Source organism: Erinaceus europaeus, chromosome 18, assembly GCF_950295315.1.
Source record: "Erinaceus europaeus chromosome 18, mEriEur2.1, whole genome shotgun sequence".
In the NCBI taxonomy this organism is placed as follows: domain Eukaryota; kingdom Metazoa; phylum Chordata; class Mammalia; order Eulipotyphla; family Erinaceidae; genus Erinaceus; species Erinaceus europaeus.
This window is the reverse complement of record NC_080179.1, coordinates 1,763,471-1,776,880: the sequence shown is the minus strand read 5'-3', so window position 1 is coordinate 1,776,880 and position 13,410 is coordinate 1,763,471. Positions and strand designations below refer to the sequence as shown.

General features: G+C 41.6%; 1 long non-coding RNA gene and 1 other non-coding gene across 2 annotated transcripts in view; one reads left to right on the top strand and one right to left on the bottom strand.

The window, feature by feature from the left end:
* Nucleotides 1–1,160: 1,160 nt before the first annotated feature.
* On the top strand, nt 1,161–1,319 carry LOC132534458 (U1 spliceosomal RNA). Its single transcript, XR_009546183.1, has one exon. It is a non-coding gene; the product is annotated as a U1 spliceosomal RNA (small nuclear RNA).
* Nucleotides 1,320–8,184: 6,865 nt separating this feature from the next.
* Nucleotides 8,185–13,410, bottom strand: part of LOC132534295 (uncharacterized) — a 625,528-nt gene continuing 620,302 nt past the window's right edge. Inside the window, exon 4 of the long non-coding RNA XR_009546017.1 lies at nt 8,185–8,300. This is a non-coding gene — a long non-coding RNA (uncharacterized LOC132534295). The remainder of the gene's footprint in view (nt 8,301–13,410) is intronic.

Sequence of the window (13,410 nt, the reverse complement as noted above, 5' to 3'; positions counted from 1 at the left end):
TCAGACGGGACTTTGACGGGGACTGCATCAGACCTGTATATGGCTCTGGGTAGCATACTCATTTTGTTGATGTTAATTCTTCCAATCTATGAACATGGGATATTTTTCCATTTCTTTGTGTCTTTTTCTAGTTCCTTGAATAGTGACTCATCATTTTCAGTATGCAAGTCTTTTACTCCTTTTGTTATGCTTATTCCTAGATATTTTCTGGCTTTGATGCTCCAGTAAAGAGGAGCTCATTTCTGGATCTCTTCTTCTGGTCTTGCTTTTAATGATGGGGAGGATGACACTGACTGCTTTACATATATTAAAACAACTTTGCATCCCTGGTTTAGCTCTACTTGGTCATGATGAACACTCTGTGTAATATACTTTTGTATGCTCTTGTCAAGAATTCTATTCAGTATTTTAGCATCTGTGTTCATTAGAAATATTGGTCTGTAGTTTTCTTCTCTTTTTTTTGTGTGTCCCTATCTGCTTTTGGTATCAGGGTGATGTTGGCTTCATAGAAGGTGGAAGGGAGTGTTCCCATTTCTTGGATATTTTGGAAGAGCGTTAAAAGTAGAGGGCTTGGGAGTCGGGCGGTAGCACAGTGGCTTAAGTGCACATGGCACCATCCACAAGGACCAGCATAAGGAACCCGGTTCGAGCCCCCGGCTCCCCACCTGCAGGGGAGTCGCTTCACAGGCGGTGAAGCAGGTCTGCAGGTGTCTGTTTTTCTCTCCCCCTCTCTGTCTTCCCCTCCTCTCTCCATTTCTCTCTGTCCTATCCAATAATGACGACATCAACAACTACAACAATAATAACAACAAGGGCAACAAAAGGGAATAAATAAATAAATATATTTTTTAAAAGTACAGGGATTAACTCTTCCTTGAAGGTTTTGTAAAATTCATTTGTAAAACCATCTGGTCCAGGATTTTTATTGTTGTGAGGGATTTTTAGAACTGTTTCAGTTTCTTTGGATGTGATTGGCCTGTTTATATTTTCTAGATAGACAGGAGCTATCAAAATATTTGGGACACAACTAGGCAGTAGTAAGGGGAACCCAAAGCCATACCGGCACACATGTTAAAGAATTAAAAAAAAACAACATAATTAAAGCTCCTTTCCTTGTCATAAAAATTTTAAAAAGAATGCAATGAAAAGCTCAAATAAACATACTCACCTGGCAGGGGAGGTAGCGTGATCAGGACGGTGTTTCCCAGGGGAGGTTGACCTGTTGCACTCAGGGTGTGCTGAGACCTGCAATTTCCCCAAATGTGGGAAACTCTACTGTGTAGTTTGTGGTCGTGGGGACTGCATTCACGCTCTCCCTTAAGGAAAAAAAAAATCAAAAAACCTCAAATAAACAACCTGAATACCCACTTTAAGGACTTAGAAGAAGGACAAAGAAACCTGAAAGCAACCAGAGAACTGAATTAAAATCTTGGAAACAATAAATAACATTAAAAATTAGAGAGCCGTACAAAAGATCAGTGAAGCTCAATGCTGCTTTGTTGAAATGGTAAAAGCAAAATAGAAAACCTGTGGCCAGACTCACTAAAAAAAGGGGGGGGAAGAGAAAATTCAATTAAATAGGATTTTAAATGAGAGAAGAAATGTCACAACAAGCACCGCAGAAATCCAAAGTATCGTGCAAGGCTTCTATGAACAACCATGTGCCATAAAGCTAGAGAGACTGGAAGAAATAGAAGAATTCCTAGAAACAGAACCTTCTAAATTTGCACCAAGAGGAACGAGCAAACATGAACAGGCCGATCACAGCCAAAGGAATTGAAACCAGGAGCCAGGTGGTAGAGCCCGCCTGGCTGAGTGCACATGCTACAATGTGCAAAGACCCAGGTAGAGCCCGCCTGGCTGAGTGCACATGCTACAATGTGCAAAGACCCAGGTAGAGCCCGCCTGGCTGAGTGCACATGCTACAATGTGCAAAGACCCAGGTAGAGCCCGCCTGGCTGAGTGCACATGCTACAATGTGCAAAGACCCAGGTAGAGCCCGCCTGGCTGAGTGCACATGCTACAATGTGCAAAGACCCAGGTAGAGCCCGCCTGGCTGAGTGCACATGCTACAATGTGCAAAGACCCAGGTAGAGCCCGCCTGGCTGAGTGCACATGCTACAATGTGCAAAGACCCAGGTAGAGCCCGCCTGGCTGAGTGCACATGCTACAATGTGCAAAGACCCAGGTAGAGCCCACCTGGTTGAGTGCACATGCTACAATGTGCAAAGACCCAGGTTCTGTACAAACCTATTAAATTGTAGTCATATAAATCACTATTTAATTAATATGAGGGGGGAAAATTGATTGTATGTCTAACAAAGAGACTTTTCAAAGTTAACCCAATTACCAAACAATGTGATGATAACAGTAACTAACCATTGTCTTCTCGAACCCTAAGACAGCAGGAACCTCACATTTCCTCTATAGAGCCTAAACTCCCCCCAGTCCTGGGACCTAGGATAGGGCCCACTTTCCCACATGCTTCTTCCAATTCTTATCAAATAATATTGCATCCTCTGATCTCTGATCGCAAGCTAATCAACGCAACGAGTGCCACCCCAGCATGCTTCACTTCAGACTGTGTCCAGAGACTTCACGTGTGGAATGACAACCCTTCAGCTTCATTACTCGGGTGAGACCTTTCCTTTCATAGTACACTCTAACTCCATCCCAGGTGGTTCACTTTCTAACAAAGTCCCAAAACCTAGATATATACCAGTTTCTGTGAGAGAGAGCATATGTTCACATGTATCCATAAATTACTGCAAAATCTATACCTGAAAGCAGGATTACACTAGAGTTTGCAGTGAGTACCCCCCTAACACTTCCTCTCCACTATTCCAACCTTTGGGTCCATGATTCTTCAATAATTTGTTTGGCTTTGTATGTTAACTCTCTTTTCAGTCACCAGGTTCCAGATGCCATCAGGATGCCGGCCAGACTTCCCTGGACAGACGACCCCACCAATGTGTCCTGGAGCTCTGTTTCCCCAGAGCCCTACCCCACTAGGGAAAGAGAGAGACAGGCTGGGAGTATGGATCCACCTGTCAACACCCATGTTCAGCGGGGAAGCAATTACAGAAGCCAGACCTTCCACCTTCTGCATCCCACAGTGACCCTGGGTCCATGCTCCCAGAGGGATAGAGAATGGGAAAGCTATTGGGGAGGGGAGGGGATATGGAGATTGGGTGGTGGGAATTGTGTGGAGTTGTACCGCCCCCCATCCTATAATTTTGTTAATGTTGCCATTTTTAAATAATAATAAAAGAGACCCAGGTTCGAGCCCCTGGTCCCCACCTGCAGGGGGAAAGCTTTATAAGTGGTGAAGCAGGGCTGCAGGTGTCTCTCTGTCTCTCTCCCTCTTAATCTCCCCTCCCCTCTCAATTTCTGGCTGTCTCTATCTAATAAATAAAGATAATAAAAATATTAAAAAAAGAAATAGAAACTTTCACCCAAAGAGACCTCCCACAAAAATGAGATCTTTACATGCCTTATATCAGACAAGTGGCTAATAACCAAAATATATAAAGTGTTCACAAAACTCAGTAACAATAAAACAAATGACCCCATCCCAAAATGGAGAAAGGCATGAATAGAATATTCATCATAGAAGAGATCTAAAAGGCAAACATCATATGGAAAAATGCCCAAGTCATTCATTGATGGTTAGAGAAATGCAAATAAAGACAACAATGAGATACCACTTCACTCCTGTGAGAATGTCATACATCATATGACAGCAGCAACAAATGCTGGAGAGGTTGTGGGGTCAAAGGAATTCTCCTGCACTGCTGGTGGGAATGTCAGTGGGTCTAACCCCTGTGGAGAACAGTCTGGAGACTCTCAGAAGGCTAGAAATGGACCTACCCTATGATTCTGCAATTCCTCTCCTGGGGATAGATCCTAAGGAACCAACTACATCCATCCAAAAATACCTATTTTCATAGCAGCACAATTTGTAATAGCCAAAACCCGGAAGCAACCCAGGTGTCCAACAACAGAATAGTGGCTGAGCAGGTTGTGGTCTATATAAAATGGAATACTACTCATCTGTGAAGAATGATGAATTCACCTTCTTTACTTCATCTTGGATGGAGCTTAAAGGAATCATGTTCAGTGAGAACAGCCAGAAAGAGAAAGATGAATACGGGATGATCTCTCACACAGACAGAAGTTGAAAACAAGATCAGAAGGGTAAATAGAAAGCAGAGCTTGGACTGGAGTTGGTGTATTGCACCAAAGTAAAAGACTTTAAGGAGGGGGGTTGGGGGAGAAAGTTCAGGTCCTGGAACAAAATGGCAGAGGAGGACCTATTGGGGGTTGAGTGAAAAGGTTGCACTTGTAAAACTTTTCTATTTTACTGTTGACTGTCAAACCATTAATCCCCCAATAGATAATCATAGTGACAATTAATAATAATAATAAGACTGACACTGGGTGTGCAGTGTGGAGTATCATGTGGGTTTGAATAGAATCCGTCTCTTTCAATATTTTTCAGTCAACAGAAATGCTAGTTATATCATTCTTTTGCTCTTTACTCCATGACTCACCGGTTTTCGTAGAAAGTTCAAACTCTTTGGTTTAAATATATTTGTAGGTGAACTCTAGCTGAGACCTCATTCACAGTGACATTTTCAGCCTCTAGCTTTTCCTTGTGGGCATATCCACATTTAATTTTATAACCTAGTGCTATTAAAGGTTGCCATCTAGAGACTGACTGCCAACCCCTCTATCCTTCATCCTGTTTAACTTCCCAACTTCAGAAGCAAACAGAACAAACTTCCGGGATTAGGGTTTGGGCAAGCCCTCTCCTACTGCCCCAGTTCATCACCAGAGTCTGTCAGCACTCCTTCCCCTGAGATGCTGAGACAACTTACTGGTGGTGACTCCATCACGTTTACAGTCCTGGGTTTTCATTCTGTTTCGCTCTTACCATATAGAACACTGTTTTTATTCCTTAACAAGAAAATGATGAAGTTGTCAATACAGTTTATTTATTTATTTTGGCATTTGCTGTAGTTACTTCAACATCACCTCTTCACTCTGGATTTGCCCTTCCCTGCCCCCCTCTCAATAAATTTAAAAAAAAAGAAGAGAAAAAAAGAAAAAAAATGAGCCCAAGTTTGACAACTCTCTCCACATACAATTTTCTTTGAGATGAATCCCAGAGTCTTAGTAGGAATGTGATCCGTTCACTTTTAATTTGTTTTTCTTTTGAACTTCTGAACAAATCAATCTGCACCACCACCCCTCACCCCAATTTCATATTGTGGGTTTATTATTTAAAAAAATTATCTTAATTTTTTATTGGATAGAGACAGCCAGAAATTGAAAGGGGAGGGGTGATAGGGAGAGAAATGCCTGCAGCCCTGCTTCACTACTCATGAGGCTTTCCCCCTGCAGATGGGGACCTGGGGCTTGAACCTGGGTCCTTGTGCCCTGGAATGTGAGCACTCGACCAGGTGAGGCACCACCCAGCCCAGAGGGATTTTTACACAGTGGTTCAGCACGCATGGCTCCATTCTGTCTTTTCAGTGACATTTACATCATGAATCATCTTTTTTTTCAGCAGGGTTGATTCACATACCTGTATCTTACATGAACCACTTCGCTTCTCTTCCAATGATGAAGAGAAGCCATTCCATGCTCCCCACCAAGTCTGCTTAGATGTCCAAAAGTCCCATGTGGATGTGTCCTTCTGTGAGAACAGAAAGCAGACCTGAACAAGGGTGGGGATGGGGGTGGGCTGTGCTCAACCTGTCACACTATCTTCTGCAGCATCAAGAGCAGTTTTACCTTCTAACTTTAACACTGCTTCCTTCAAGTCAATGTCTGGGTCATCGTAGCTAAAATGAGGAAGAAATAAATACAAAAGGTATTCTTCCAGAAAACCAGTGTACACAGACAGGCCCTAAGGAATGCCTCCCAGGACGTACTTTGGTGAAGTTACCTTTGCTCAACACAGACGTCTGAGTTATATTAAAATATCATGTAAGTATAACTATTATATTTGGTTAAGAGAGCTATACATATTTTCAGTGAAAATATAGTAGGTTTTGTTGTTGTTTGTCTTGTCTCCAGGGCTATCCTGGGGCTCAGTGCCTATACTACAAATCCACTGCTCCTAGTGGCCATTTTTTTCCCCATTTTATAGGATAGGACACAGAGAAATTAAGAGAGGAGGGGGAGAGAGAAAGACAGACACCTGCTTCACCGCTTGTGAAGTGTCCCCATGCTGGTGGGGAGCGGGAGCTTGAGCCTGGATCCTTGCCCTTTATACTACCTGTGCTTAACTAGGTGTGCCATCACCAGGCCTCCTAGTGTTTCTTTTCTTTATAAGAGTGTCTTTTTCTTTCTAAGCAGACTACTGTTCCACTGTGGCTTGTGGTATTACCAGGAATTAAGCCTGAGACCATGGAGCCTTAGTCAGGAAAGTCATTTGCATAAACGTTATGCTATCTTTCCAGCCCTATAAACACTTTTTTCAATAAAAACCTAACAAAGTCCAGACTGTATTACTATTACTGCAAAAATACCATAGTTAACTAATATTTTGCAATTATCTTTATTTCAAAGCATTTTAATTAAGCTATTATCATATTAAATAGTCATCATGTTTCAAAATTCCCTTCTGCCTGCATTTGTGGGGCTGTTTTGCTTTAATGGTGTATATTTAGAACTGAATGTTTATGTAAGTGTCAGGCTTATAGCATAGAAATAGTTGTGTTCTCTTAAACTAAATCTGTTGAAATCCTAACCCGGAGTGTCAAGCAGGTGAGGACATTGAAACTGTCTAAGTTGTGGAAGTAGAATCATTCTGAACTTTTGTTTTTTACATTTGCCTTACAAATGAGACTACAGAGATTTTTTTTTTGCCTCCAGGGTTATCACTGGGGCTCAGTGTCTGCACTATGAATCCACTGCTCCTGGAGGCCTATCCCCCATCCCCACCATTTTATTGGATAGGGCAGAGAGAAGTTGAGAGCAGATGGGGAGATAGAGAGGGAGAAGGAAAACTAGACACCTGCAGACCTGCCTCACCCTGAAACATCCCTTTTGCAGTAGGGAAGGGGACTGGAACCCAGGTCCTTGTCCATAGGATATGTGTTCTTTTTTTAATATTTATTTATTCCCTTTTGTTGCCCTTGTTGTTTTATTGTTATAGTTATTGTTGTCATAGTTGTTAGATAGGACAGAGAGAAATGGAGAGAGGAGGGGAAGACAGAGAGGGGGAGAGAAAGACAGACACCTGCAGACCTGCTTCACTGCCTGTGAAGCGACTCCCCTGCAGGTGGGGAGCCAGGGGCTTGGCATTGTGCTTTGTGCCACTTGCGCTTAACCCGCTGCACTACCACCCAACTCCCTGGGATATTTGTTCTTAACCAGGTGTGCCACCCCCTGCTCCCCCTGAGAAATCTCTAGTCTCTTCTGCTGCAGCAGGGCACAAAGAGAAATTCTCCACCCAGCTGACTGCACAGACACTTTGACCTCAGACTATACAGTCTGCAGAACTATGCCATGGAAATAAACTATTGTTTACGTTATATTATGTGTGGTAATAGTTTCAATGGACTGAGATGGTTGTTATTTTTCCTGTTCAACAATTTTATTTATGAAGATATTGGAATGGTTATGAATTAAATGTTTTTTCCTGTATTTGTGGTATATTTTATGCTTCCTCACTCCTGTATGATTATATATCTCTTCAAACCCCAATCTTTCTCCAACAATGAAAATCGCTCTGTTCTTAAGCTGCTTTTTTTCACATTTTGAAAGAGACAAACAGGGATAATTTAAATCAGTGGCTGCCTGCTCATATGTCTTGTAGTTTTCCCCAGAAGGGCTTTCTAACACGGAGATGGCCTACCTGATTTCTCTTCGCTTCTGTTTACAACATATAATGTCATCTTGAATTTCTCGAAAGCCAGCAAGAGTTCCTTGCTAAGAAAGAGCGAGCGTCTCACCTTCACAGCATGAGACTTCTTTTAGATAATCCTTGAACAAACGAATATGTTGAAAAACCTGATGGCATGAGGGAAGAGCCCCACGTTGGAAAGGGAATACGGCTGGCTTGTTTACCAAGGAAAGAGATGCCAGGATCAGGGACTTCGCTCCTGAACAGGAGGGATACTTGTTACAGTAACAAGATTTACTGACAGTCTCCACCTGTGTCTTCTCACCAAACAAGGTCACTCAGTCAGGTAATGCAGATCTTAATGAGCAGAGTGCCAAGCCTCTGGGGTGATAACGGAGGTTCACTGGGACTCACGCCTCGGGCACCGGCACTATTTTTATTTCTAGAAAAATAAAATAAGGTACAGAAAAAGGGCATAATTTTTATCAAACCGATCCACTCTGAAAAACAGCTGTGTGTAGAAGTGAGTGCGTTTAGTGTTTTATTTCCTCTTTCCTGAGATTCAAGGTTACTTTTCTATTCTTCTTCAAAGTGGACATTAAGGGTATTCATATCTTACCTCAACATTGAGTTTATATGCATATTGCTAATTCAAAGACAACTTGACTGGGTCCCCCCACCCTCCACTTTCTCTCTACAAAAAGAAATATTTTCAAAATCTCCAATGGTGTTATGTGCTTTTGTTTTTCTTTATCATTATTTTTGTGTGCAATGTATTATTAACACTTTATTGTAGAAAATTTTTCACAAAATATTTTCTGTGTATTGGATATCCCCACACTTATCAAATGTGGGAATTAGATGGCTGAATTCATGTTATAGCAAGTACTGTTGATTTTTTTTCTTTTTTTAAAAGTATTTTATTTATTTTATTTTTTGAGAGAGATGCAGGGAGAGAAAGACAGAGAGAAACACCGGAGCACCGCACAGCTCTGGCTTATTGTGGTGTGGGGGATTGAACCTGGGACTTCAGAGCCTCAGACTTGAGTCTCTTTGCAGAACCATGATGCTATCTACCCCTGCTCTTTTTTTTTTCATTGTAAACAAATAGTTTATCATTTGTGAGCCTTCATGTACTTAATAATAACGGGTCAGGAGTAAGTGATACGGTGGTGCCTTCCAGTGGATATGCCCTCTAACCTCAGTGCAGCACAGACACCCTGCATTCTCCCAGAGGGGTTCAGTAACGTTCTCTAAGGTTATTTCCTAAAGTGCTAGTGTGGTTCCAAGTCAAGTGAAGGATGCCAGCCTCCTGCTAATTATCATTCTTGCATTTTATCCACAAGCAACCAACAAATTTATTATTTCACACATATTAAAAAACCCTGAAGCATTGTCTCAACTTTATTAATTCCAAATATCATTGTAAAAATATAAACTTTTCTGATTTTCCATGTCAACACTTGTTAAATAAGATTGTTTACTTATTTCCTTTCTAATTCTGACTTGGCAGGATAGATAGACACATGCAGGCCTGCTTCACCTCAGGGATCACAGAGGGGACCTCCTGCAGGTGGGGGGGAACAGGGGGTCCAAACCAGGTTCTTGTGCTTGGTAATATGAGCTTAGCTGGGTGCTCAACCATCTGCCTCCCCCACTAGGATTACTCATTAAAAGCAACATATAAATACTACACAACTTAATCATCACAAGGTATTACATTACCTCACTTGTTGTACAAAAACAATCAAAGGTTATTAAAATTAAATGGTTATTCAGCTATGTGAAAAATGCAGGGAAAAAAACATCTCAACTGAAGTGTATTTGAATCAACAGACCACTAGAGATTTGGTCAGACATCGTACACTAAGGGACACACAATGATAATAACACTGATTACTTAACATGCACTAAATACTAAGAATCACAAACGATCCCTTGATAGGAGTCAATTTCTATCCTAAGCACACTGTATTTCTTTCCTCTTTCGAGGTTCATAACTTTTCTACAGATATTTGTACTAGCTCTAAGACACAAACAACATTACTAGGAAGAGTAATCCTTCTGCAGCTTATTATTTTATTTTATTACAGAGGCTTGAGTTCAACTGCCAGAGGCTGGGAGTCACCGGCGTGAGACGTGACTGGAGAGTTGCCTTGTTAGTGAGACTCCCAGGTGACACTGATTCAAGACAAGTTTGGGGTCTACTGTCACCACAATTAAGCATGCAGCTGTAGGACCAGACCGCCTCAGGGTACAGTCGTGTTTTATTCCTTGTGAATTTGGGCAAATTACATGCATGTCTGTAGTTTTATCCCATTGCCTCTAAAGTGGATACTGGAAGGTAGCAGTACCTGTTTCTGGAGGTTGCTGAGAGCTGATATTTATTCTGTGTAACAATCGAGGCCCTTGGCGCACTACCATTTGTATTCACTTATTAACAGGCAACAGTAGAGGCAGGAAGTGGAGCAGCGTCACATTCCCCTGCTGACGGAGACCCAGTGTTTCGCTCCTCCTTTGAGTATACTCTTATTCGGCTATTGCAAAATACAGCATATGGCGCCTCTAGAAATTTAGAACCATTTTTACTCTCACCTTATTTAACTTATATTGTCAACCACGTAGACTAAGTAGAATATTGTCTTAAGATTCATAATGAATTCTTATAAACAGGGATTACTCCACCTAAGGTAATGTTCATACTATAGTTCTGCTCTCCCTATAGATAAACTATCAGAGCAATATTATTTTTAATTTAAAAAATGTTTATTTTTATTTATTCAAGATATAAACTTTCATGTGTCATTAACTCTGTAGACAACAATCATGCTTTCTGTTTAAGCTTTTGTTTCAATTTCCATTCATGCTTTATCATATTATTGGGGGTGTCAATAAATGACTTGTAGAAATGGAATACTACAACATCGTCTAAAATGGTGAAATCCTCTCCTTTTCCTCATCTCGGATGGAGCTTGGAGGAATCATGTTAAGTGAGACAAGTCAAAGAGAGAAGGGTGATAATTTGGGGACTTCCAGGATGCATGACCATGGAGTAACAGAGATCAGATAGGTGCCCCCCCCAAAATAAATAAGTACAACAAGAGACCCAAATAGAATCCATTATGTACAGCTTAAACAGCTGCGGCCTCAGTCACCAAGTCGCAGATGCTACCATGATTCCGTCCTGACCTCCCTGGGCAGATGCCCTCAACCATGTGTCCTGGAGCCTCCCCTCCCCAGAGCCCTGCCCCACTCGGGACAGACAGACACAGACTGGGGGTGTGGGTCCACCTGCCAACACCCATGTCCAGTGGAGAAGCAATGACAGAAGCCAGAACTCCCACCTTCTGCATTCCCCCAAAACAATCTTGCTTCATACTCCCAGTGGGGGAGAAGTAACAGGAGGAAGAAACTAAAAGGGCTCTGAACTCCAGCTCCATCAGAGCCCACAGAGAGAGGAGGAAAGAGGGAGGGACATTTGGATGTAGTGATAGGGTTATGTGTGGCTTGGAGGGGAAGAGAGGACTGGATCTGGGCGAAAAAGGGGGTGATGACTATGTTCAACTCTAGACAGATAGTTGTAGAGATGATAGTTAACTCATGTCTGCAGATTTGGGAGATCCATAGTGGCTTGCAATGGAGGGATTGGGGATTCAGTAACAAAAGAAAGGGAGAGAGGGAGGGAGAAGGGGAGGGCGGGAGAGAGAGAGAGAGGGGGGGGGAGGAAAATGAATATGAGATAATCTCACTCATAAAATTTAATAAACAAAGACAAAAGTGAAAATGAAAAGTAAAACTCCAAGTGGGATTGCGGGTCAAGGCCTAGTCACGAACCTTCTCAAGAAGCCTTAAAGCAGCAGGTCACAGCATGGGATTCAGCAGATACAGAGAACTTATTTCTTAATGAGAAAGAGAAAGAGCCGGACATCACCCAGGTACGCGTGCTGCTGGAGACTGAACTTGGGACCTCATGCTTGAGTTTCTAATGCCTTATCTACTGTGCCACCTCCCGGACCATTTGACTACCATATTGATCCATTCTGACTTTCTTTGCACCCCTTATTTAATTTTGATGGCTCTTCAATTTGGTTACCATTGAAAACCTTATTATTTGAATCGTCTGCATCAGATTTCTCTGATTTGCTCTACAAGGCTAGAGTTAAGAAGCAAAACTCATTCACTAAATTATGTTCTCTGAAGCCATTTATGAATAGTTCATTCTCGATATTCAAAACACTCAGAATGATACCTAGTAATTGCATCATTAAGTACAGTAAAGGTCTTATGCCTGGGGTAAATGTCATAACAATGATGAGGAGAGTCTCTTATTTATGATCATACTCCATTTGTATTGTTAAAACAATGCCCTCTGACACTCCTCCATGGTCAAACTTGATACACTACATCCAATGTTTTGTTTATTTACCCTCACATATACTTATTAGAGTCCTAAAGACCCCAGCCTTGGCCCAGACCATCCACGGTCCCATGCTCAGCACTCTGTGTGACTCCCCGGTGCTGTCACCATCTTCATACTGTAACTGTCTATTGTCAGTGCGATGCTTGCATGGCAGCCGGTACCTCAGTAACCACAAACACTATGAGAGTCAGGCATTTTTTTTATGACACAGGAAGTAAAAACTATCTTTTTCTAATTATGGCACCATACAAATCTTAACTATATACCAGTAAAAAAGCATAAAACACAATAAGAACACAATTTAATCCTGATGTATATGTTGGTTTATTTCCCATAAGGTCCTGCTAAGATAAAGTATCCAGCACTAGTTCTGATAATCTTCATAGGTTCAATTTCAATAGAGGGTTTTGCTTAAGTTTTGGTGCATTGCTGACGTCTCCATACATTCATTTCCTTCATTATCTAGAAATCCTTGAGTTAGATGTGTTCCTCTTGCTTAACAGATACACTAATGATCAGGAAAGTTAAGCAAATCATTTTAGGGCACAGGGTTATTAAACATAGTATTCAAGCTTTAAATACATAGAAATAATATACTGAGAACATTCTGGACTCATTTTATCGATATTAGATGACTTAGAATATGAGCTTGTTGATCCGTTAGCATCAGGCCAGTAAACACCCTCTGTGCATTTAAGATTTTCTGGTGAGCATTGACAGAAGATATTAATATACGAGTGACTTCTAGCCAGTGCAACAGAAATGACTCAAAAAAAGATTCAGTTTATATGTCAAGAGAAGATTAAAGGTGCATTCAGGGGCCAGGTGGTGGCACACTTAGTAGAACAGACATGTCACAATGCACAAGGACTCAGGTTCAAACCCTTGGTCCCCACCTATGGGGCGAAAGCTTCACAAGCAGTGAAGCAGTGCTGTAGTTCGTTCTGTCTGTCTGTCTGTCTGTCTCTCTCTCTCTACCTCTCTATCTACCTACCCATCTATCATCTGTCGTGCTATCTCAATTTCTCTCATTCTCTATTTTCCCTGCCTTCTGCATTTCTCTGTTTCTGTACCATAAATACTTACGAAAATTAAAAGGATTCACATAGGCGGTAGCAATATTGCTAGTCAG